Source organism: Chiloscyllium plagiosum, chromosome 27 (genome assembly GCF_004010195.1).
Source record: "Chiloscyllium plagiosum isolate BGI_BamShark_2017 chromosome 27, ASM401019v2, whole genome shotgun sequence".
Taxonomy (NCBI): Eukaryota; Metazoa; Chordata; class Chondrichthyes; order Orectolobiformes; family Hemiscylliidae; genus Chiloscyllium; species Chiloscyllium plagiosum.
In genome coordinates, this window is record NC_057736.1 from 14,093,447 (window position 1) to 14,101,309 (window position 7,863).

The 7,863-nt window shown below is 41.2% G+C and overlaps 1 protein-coding gene across 1 annotated transcript in view; it reads left to right on the top strand.

Annotated features, from left to right (window-relative positions):
• Window positions 1-3,796: 3,796 nt before the first annotated feature.
• The window catches only part of LOC122563567 (keratinocyte differentiation factor 1-like), a 19,828-nt gene continuing 15,761 nt past the window's right edge, over window positions 3,797-7,863 (top strand). Inside the window, exon 1 of the mRNA XM_043717462.1 lies at window positions 3,797-4,096. The gene's annotated coding sequence lies outside the window, so the exon portion shown is untranslated. The remainder of the gene's footprint in view (window positions 4,097-7,863) is intronic.

Below are 7,863 nucleotides of genomic sequence, written 5' to 3' on the forward strand. Positions count from 1 at the left end.
AAAGACCATTTCTAATTGCAGATTGAATCTGCTTTGAACAGAAAATGACATCCTCAGCCATGACTGGGACAGTGTTCCTTTATTGCTGACCTTCTCAGCCACATAGTATGTACTTGGATCATACGGATTCTTACCACTTTCCCCATCTGTTTGGAAAGGTGATATACACTTTGCCATTAGACCCTGCATTCAGGATAAAACTAGTAATGACTGGCTTGTGGTGCAGGGAATGGATTGGGTCCTAATTTAATAATCTCCCTTGTCCTGGACGATAATGAGCTTCTTAAGTTGTTGTAGCTACATCCTTTTCATTATTGCAAAAATGTACTTTATCCAAAAAAAATCTTTATATCCATACATAGTCACTTAAGCAGTTCAGTTCTGTACGGTAGCACATGGAGAAACAAACATTGGAGTTTGATTCTATCCAGCAGACAAACCAAGGCATTTCTTACTTGTACAAGATTACATTTACATACATTTGAAGCACCGGGAGAGTCTGATGACTGAATGAACCGTTATTTAACTTCAGCAGAAAGACCCTAGACAGTGGTCTTTCCCAACTTCACCCAGGTGGTACCTGCCCTAAATGTTAGCACAACTCTCAGCACATAGTCCTGAACTTTGTCCCTCAGCACATCCATCTGGACAAGTGGAGCATATTTCATTGCATTCCTAACTTGTGCTTGTGGATTGTGAAGTTTTGGGGAATTAGCTTCCTCTCCTATCCTGTTGATGGTGGGAAATTTGATGATGGTATGACTATTGAATACAATCAATAGATGGTGGTCTCTTGTTAGAGATGATTATAGCCTCACACATTTGTGGTACTATTATTTGCCAGTTACCAGCTCAAACCTGGCTGTGTCTAGGATTTGCACCATGTGGACATACACTGCTTCATCATTGGAGAATTTACCACTGATCATTTAGCCGCATTCTGGTCTTTTGAGGGAGTTGAGGGGGTAGTGATAATGACACTGAACTAGTAATCCAGAGGGGCAAACTAATGGTCTGAGTTTTGAATCCCACCAAGTTAATTGGTGCGAATCTAAATTTAATGACTAAAATAAAACTGGAATCAAAAGCTGGTAACAATAAAGGTGAACCATTGTTGATTATAATAAATGTCTATTTGGTCCACTGGTTTTCTCACTTCAGCGTGATTTTTTTTAAAACAGCAGGAACAATTGACAAGAGTACTGCAGTTTATGTAATATATTCAGATTGCCAAAACATCTTTGAAAGGTACCAAATCCTACCTTTGGCAATCTGGGTGGCAAGGTGGATCAGTGGTTAGCACTGCTACCTCAAAGCACCAGAGTCCCTAGTTCAATTCCTGCCTCGGGCAACTCTTTGTGTGGAGTTTGTTTGCACATTCTCCCCGTGTCTGCGTGGGTTTTCTCCAGGTGCTCTGGTTTCCTCCCACAGTCCAAAGATGTGCAGATTAGGTGAATTGGCTGTGCTAAATTGCCCACAGCGTTAGGTGCACTAGTCAGAGGGGAATGGGTCTGGGTGGGTTACGCTTCGGAGGGTTGGTGTGGACTTGTTGGGCTGAAGGGAGTGTTTCCACACAGTAGGGAATCTAATCTAATCTTTGACTTCTACTTTTTGTTTTGTCCTCTCCATTCTGCAATTAATCCATGATTGTACACGTTCAGTACCCATGGGGACGGCCTCAACTGGGATCTTGGGTTCATGTCACACTACAGGTGACCCCACCACACTATACACTCTCACACACACACGCAGACATATATACACTCACACACCCTCTTTCATGCACACACTCTCTCACGAGCACACCCTCTCACAGGTATAAACTCCATTACACTCACGCACATGCTTTCTCAAGCACACATATGCGCTCTCCTTCACACATAGATAAACACTCTCTCTTTCTCTCACCCACACATGCACACACTTTCCCTTTCTCTCTCTCTCTCTCCCTCTCACACACACGAACACCCATATAAATCTACGGGGTGAATTTGCATTTGCAGATTTGTATTTGCAGATACATTCTATTTTGTTCAATAAACACACAGTCTGTAGGCAGTCAGTCAATGTGATTTATTGTACAACATTGAAAATCACAAAGCATTAGATTATAGTCCAAAAGGTTTAATTGAAAGTATAAGCTTTTGGAACACTCTTCCTTCGTCTGGTAGCTAGTGGGACAGGATACACAGGACACACAATTTATAAGTAAAAAATCAAAGTGTCATACCACTGATGTGATGTATTAGACAATCCTAGATGACTGTTAAGTCTTTAACCACTTAGAATGGGGATGCAGGTTTCAATTGATTAATATGTAAATCCCAGAATTTTTTTCAAGACACTACTCTGAGATAACTTAAGGCTTTATCAGTATATTTTTAAAAAAGTGACAAATCAGCTCAGACAATGCTTTAAAAGGTATGAGGTTACAGTCTGTCTGTGTCCCATCCTAGAGTCATACTGGTTTTATTTCCAAAGTAGGTATTTATAAAATGTCACATTGACTAACTGCCTACAGATTGTGTGCTTTTTGAACAAAATAGAATGTATCAGCAAATACAAATCTGCAAATGCAAATTCACCCCCGAGACTTATATGGGTGTTCGTGTGTGTGTGGGTGGGTGTGGGTGAGGGAGAAAGGGAAAGTGTGTGTGTGCGTGGGGAAGAGAGAATGAGAGTCTACATGTGTGTGAGGGAGACAGCGAGAGAGAGTGTGTGTGTGTGCTTGAGGAAGCATGTGCGTGAGTGTAATGGAGTTTATGCCTGTGAGAGTGTGTGCATGAGAGAGGGTATGTGAGTGCGTATATGTGTGCTTGTGAGAGAGAGTGTATAGTGTGGTGGGGTCACCTGTAGAGTGACATGAACCCAAGATCCCGGTTGAGGCCATCCCCATGGGTACTGAACGTGTACAATCATGGATTAATTGCAGAATGGAGAGGATAAAACAGAAAGTAGAAGTCAAAGGTAGATTGCAAAAGGTGGGAATTGATATTTCTCAGGGATCAACATTGTTGTTCACCATTCACAAATGATTTGTGCAAAGGAATCAGAAAGACAATTTAAAACTTTACAAATGATCTGGATATCATGAAGACAAAGGAGGGCTATCCCAAATACAGCAGATATTAATAACTGGCAGAATGGGCGTGTGGCAAAATACATCAATATGGAGACTTCTGAGGTGGTACGTTTGTAAGGAAGCTCATATACTTTTTGGAATCAGTTGAAAAAGAGATCTGGGACAGAACAAATCATAAAAGTAGCAATGGAACTTAATGAAACCATAAAAATAGTAAGCAATGCAGTAAGCTGATTTCAAGAGGGATGAAATTGAAAAGTGAGAAAGTTACTGTAAATTTGTTTAGAATCTTGTTTGACTACTCATGGTGGACCAAGCACAATTAACGTCTCCATAGAAGGATCTGGAGAGAGCTGCAATAGAAAATGCAAAAACATTGATGGGAATGAATCTATGATTGAAAGGTTGTACTTGTTAGAAAATATTGGGATTGAACCTCTACCCACCAAAGAAAGACAGAATGGAAGGCTGGCCTAGACATTTTTGGATTATGAAGGATATAGTAGGTTGGAAGTAGAAATTTGCTGGTGAGAACCAGAACCAGGGATACTTACTAATACATTCTCAGGAGAAACTTCCTTGCTCAAGTGGAGGCCAGACTTTGGAACATATTACCATGGTGGAGGCAAACCCTCTGGATACAGTTAAGAGGAGTCAGACAGAATTCCAACAAGAGGGTAATGGAAACGATAGAGACGTACATGTGGATTCACCGAATGACCTGTTTTATTCCATAAATAGTGTAACACATTGTACAAACTACTCCCCCTTTTACCTTGGGTTTTTTTTTATATTCGAATCGCGTTTCCTGTTTCATTTAGTCCTTCCTGGAGCAGCAAGTGACGTCAGGGTTTACCTGGCCCAGGTGAGGACCCACCGGGATTGGGACCGGGGAACGGGATCGGGATCGCGGCTACAGTCCGGGGCCAGTGCCGGACAGAGGCGGCGGGGGTGGTCCGAGCGAGGCCCCGGCCCCAGCACCAGCTCCAGCACCAGCTCCAGCACCGTGTTATGGTAAGGAACCGGAACCCGAGGCCCCGCCACAAACTCTGGGAAGTTTTGTTTCTGGTTAAACTTTTCGCTCTCAGCTCGACGTTGAGCAATGACGATGGATGTGTGACTGAGGGAAAAGGAAGGTCGAAGAGAGAGGGAATGAAGATCATAAATAAGTACAAGATTAAACCATTCGGCCCGTCGAGCACCTGCCGTCCCCCTCCTCCTTCAATCGCGTGAACTAATTGCAGTCTGAGCACTTTCTCTTGCCCGTTTGCCTTCACTCCCTTGTAAGTCAGAATTCATCTCAACTTTGAATGTGCAAAATCACTGCATTGTCTGGGATACAGAATTCTGAGGCTAACGACCCTCTAAAATAAATTCCTCCTTATTTGTTCTTAAATGTGTGTTGCCTGAATTTTAAACTGTAGCCCCCAATTTTAGATATTGGCTACCCTGCCCCCCCCCCCCGTTAAGCCCCATCAGAATGTTACAGGATTCAATAAGATCTCCTCAAAGGTTTTCTCAGCTGCAGTGAGTTTTTGTCTAACCTTTCCTCATAAGCAAAAGACCTCATCCCATTCTCTGAATGTTCTCTAGGTGCAGTCTCACCACTGTCCTGTACAATTTTAGCCAGATTTCCCATTTTTATTCTCCATCCTCCTTGTGGAAACGCCAACGTTCTGGTGAATCTGCACTGTGCTCCCTCCAATATCATTTTCTAGTTATTTTTGACAGCTATGAGTTCACCTCCAGTGATTCCATGCCCTCGAATCACACAATTTTTAGCCTGTCACCACTGAAAATAACAGGGGCATTTTCTTTACCAATCATGGCAAGGATTTTATATCCAGTTCACCAAGGGAAGGTTTTTTCATATGCTGGTGCTCAGAGAGATTTTGATGAGTTGGTGTGGACAAGTGAATTATATGTTCAGAGCTATTTTTGCTAGTTCGACAGAACCCATGTGGTTACTTTAGAGAGGGGAAGCTGGTGCGCATCTCAAGATCTGGGAATTTATTGATGATGTTTAGCATTAGAGGCAGACAAAAACTCTGAATCCATCTAATTGACTGAATGTGGCCACTTGCACTTCCAACCAGTATTCTGAGGCGAGGTAGTGTCATTCTTAGTACAGCATATGAATAGCTCATTCATTTCATAGATCTATACTGATCTTTATACAACAAACAAGTCGTCTTCATCAAACTCTATCAGCATATCCATCAACTCCATTCTGTCTCATGTTTATCTAGATTCCACTTGATTGCATCTGTGTAATTTACCTCAACTACTTCCTGTACAACTAAGTCCCATTTCAAACCACTCAGTATAAAGAAGGTCTTTATGAATTCCCCAAATAATTAGCGATTGTTTACAACCTAAAACATAAAATGCTGGTAATATTATGTGGAGAGTGAAAAACAGATAACGTTTGCAGGATGGTGGCTCAGTGGTTAGCACTGCTGCCTCACAACGCCAGGAACTCAGGTTCAATTCTAGCTTGGCGACTGTGTGGAGTTTGCACATTCTCCCTGTGTCTGCGTGGGTTTCCTCTGGGTGCTCCGGTTTCCTCCCACAATCCAAAGGTTTGTAGGTTAGGTGAATTGGCCATGCTAAATTGCCCATTGTGTTCAGGAATGTGTAGGTTAGGTGCATTAGTCAGGGGTAGAATACAGAGTAACAGGGTAGGGGAATGGGTTTGGGTGGAATACTCTTCGGAGGATCGGTGTGGACTTGTTGGGCCGAAGGGCCTTTTTCCACACTGTAGGGATCCTCTGAAATTCTATTTTACTTAATGTCATCAGACTCTTTTTCATGAAGGATAGTCATGATCTGAAATATTGACTGTTTCTCTCTGCAGATATTGCTTGATCTGCTGACTATTTTGAACTTTTTTTTTTGTTTTTATTTCAGATGTCCAACATCTGCAATAGTTTGCTTTTGGTATATTTATGACCTCTAAATCTGGTCACACTCACAGTTGGAAACCACTTCTCTGCATCTGCCTGCTTAAACCTTTTCATAGACTTCTATCAAGTTAACTCTTATGTTTTTTTTCTACTACAAAAAAAACATACAGGCTGTTCAATTTTTCTTTATAGTGTGACCTTTCAGATAGAATTATCATCCAAATGAATTCATTTTTGTACCTTTTCCAGTTTGGTAATGGCAGGATCTGTGAGAGGACTGGATAACTGAACTGGGTGTCTGTGAGAGGGCCTAGACTTCAAGGGCCAGGTATCAGTAATTGAGTGACTGTGATATCTTAGAATCTTTCCACTTGCCTGTCCATCCATTTGAAATGCGAATACCTGTCATCTTAACACTTTCTGTTCTTTTACCACGCTTTGCTTTGATATCCTTGTCTGGTTCCTGAAACAAGCCTGTCAGTTTGATATTCAGCTATGTCATGATGTTTGAAATAATTTTCTAAAGACACCTGTTTACTTTGTTAAAGGTGTTACATAAATATAATTTATTGCTACGAGTGTTGGGCTAACTGAAATATTGTGGAATTTGATGAGAGAATTATTCTAAGAGATGGACAGACATGCTCAGCTCCTGAACTTTCCTGCATGGTGTAAACATATTTAAATTGAATCACATCACCCCACATCCGAGGGTGAGACAACTGAAACTTCGGTCTGTGTATTGTAATGATCCCTGGTATTGGTGTTGCTGTGGATAGGAAGAGACTAGGAACTACACCTTGCAAGTTACTCATTGATTGTAAAGCTCTTTTCAAACTTAGGTTTGAAAAATGCTGTATAAATTGTACAAGTTTTTCTCTCTTATGAAAGTGATTTTGAATATCTGCAAATATTTCAAAAGAAGGCAAGTACCATGAATGGTGGAAGTCTGAAATAACAGTGGACAATGCTGGAAACGCTCAGCAGGTCAGGCAGTATAGTGTATGGAGTGAGAAATATAGTAGTCCTGGAGTCAGTAGGTTCTGAGTTCAAGTATAACTCCATTGACTGAAGTGCATAATCAATTTCAGTGTAGTATAGAGGGAGCACTACACTGTGTCAAAAGTTTGGCCTTTAAGGTGAGAAATGAACTGAAACTACAATAGCCCCCTCAACTGGATGTAAACTATCTCTGTGTCATTGGGAATGCTTTAGTTCTTGAGCAATTCAGGTAGGCCCATTTCCTCCTATCCCAATTTTTTAAAAAATTCAAGTATTTATTAAGTTTCCATTTGAAAGTTGTCATATGTTCTTCCCCTTGACAGGCAATGAATTCAAAATCCTAATTTCTTTCTCAAATTTCCTCTGATTCTGTAGCCAATCACTTTGAATCCATGCTCTCTGAATTTCCAAATCTTCAGTCTTTGGAAATAGCCTCTTATCTACACTAGCTACATTTCTCATGATTTTAAAATACACCCATTAAATCTCCCAGTTTGCTTTAATGTGAACAATCCCAGCGTCTCCACTCTATCCACTTAACTATAATTCCTTTTTCCCAGAGCCACTGTAGTAAATCTCCAAAGCCCCCATGTCTTTATCAAAGTGTGGAACCTAAAACTGGACACAGGAATCCTGTGTTGGTGCCAAACTACTGTTTTACAAGTTTAACATAACTCCTGCACTCTTATACTGTATGTCTCCACTTATAAAGCTAGTTTATAAGATTTATAGGAGAAAGTGAGGACTGCAGATGCTGGAGATCAGAGCTGAAAATGTGTTGCTGGAAAAGCGCAGCAGGTCAGGCAGCATCCAAGGAAGAGGAGAATCGACGTTTCGGGCATAAGCCCTTCTTTCCTGAAGAAGGGCTTATGC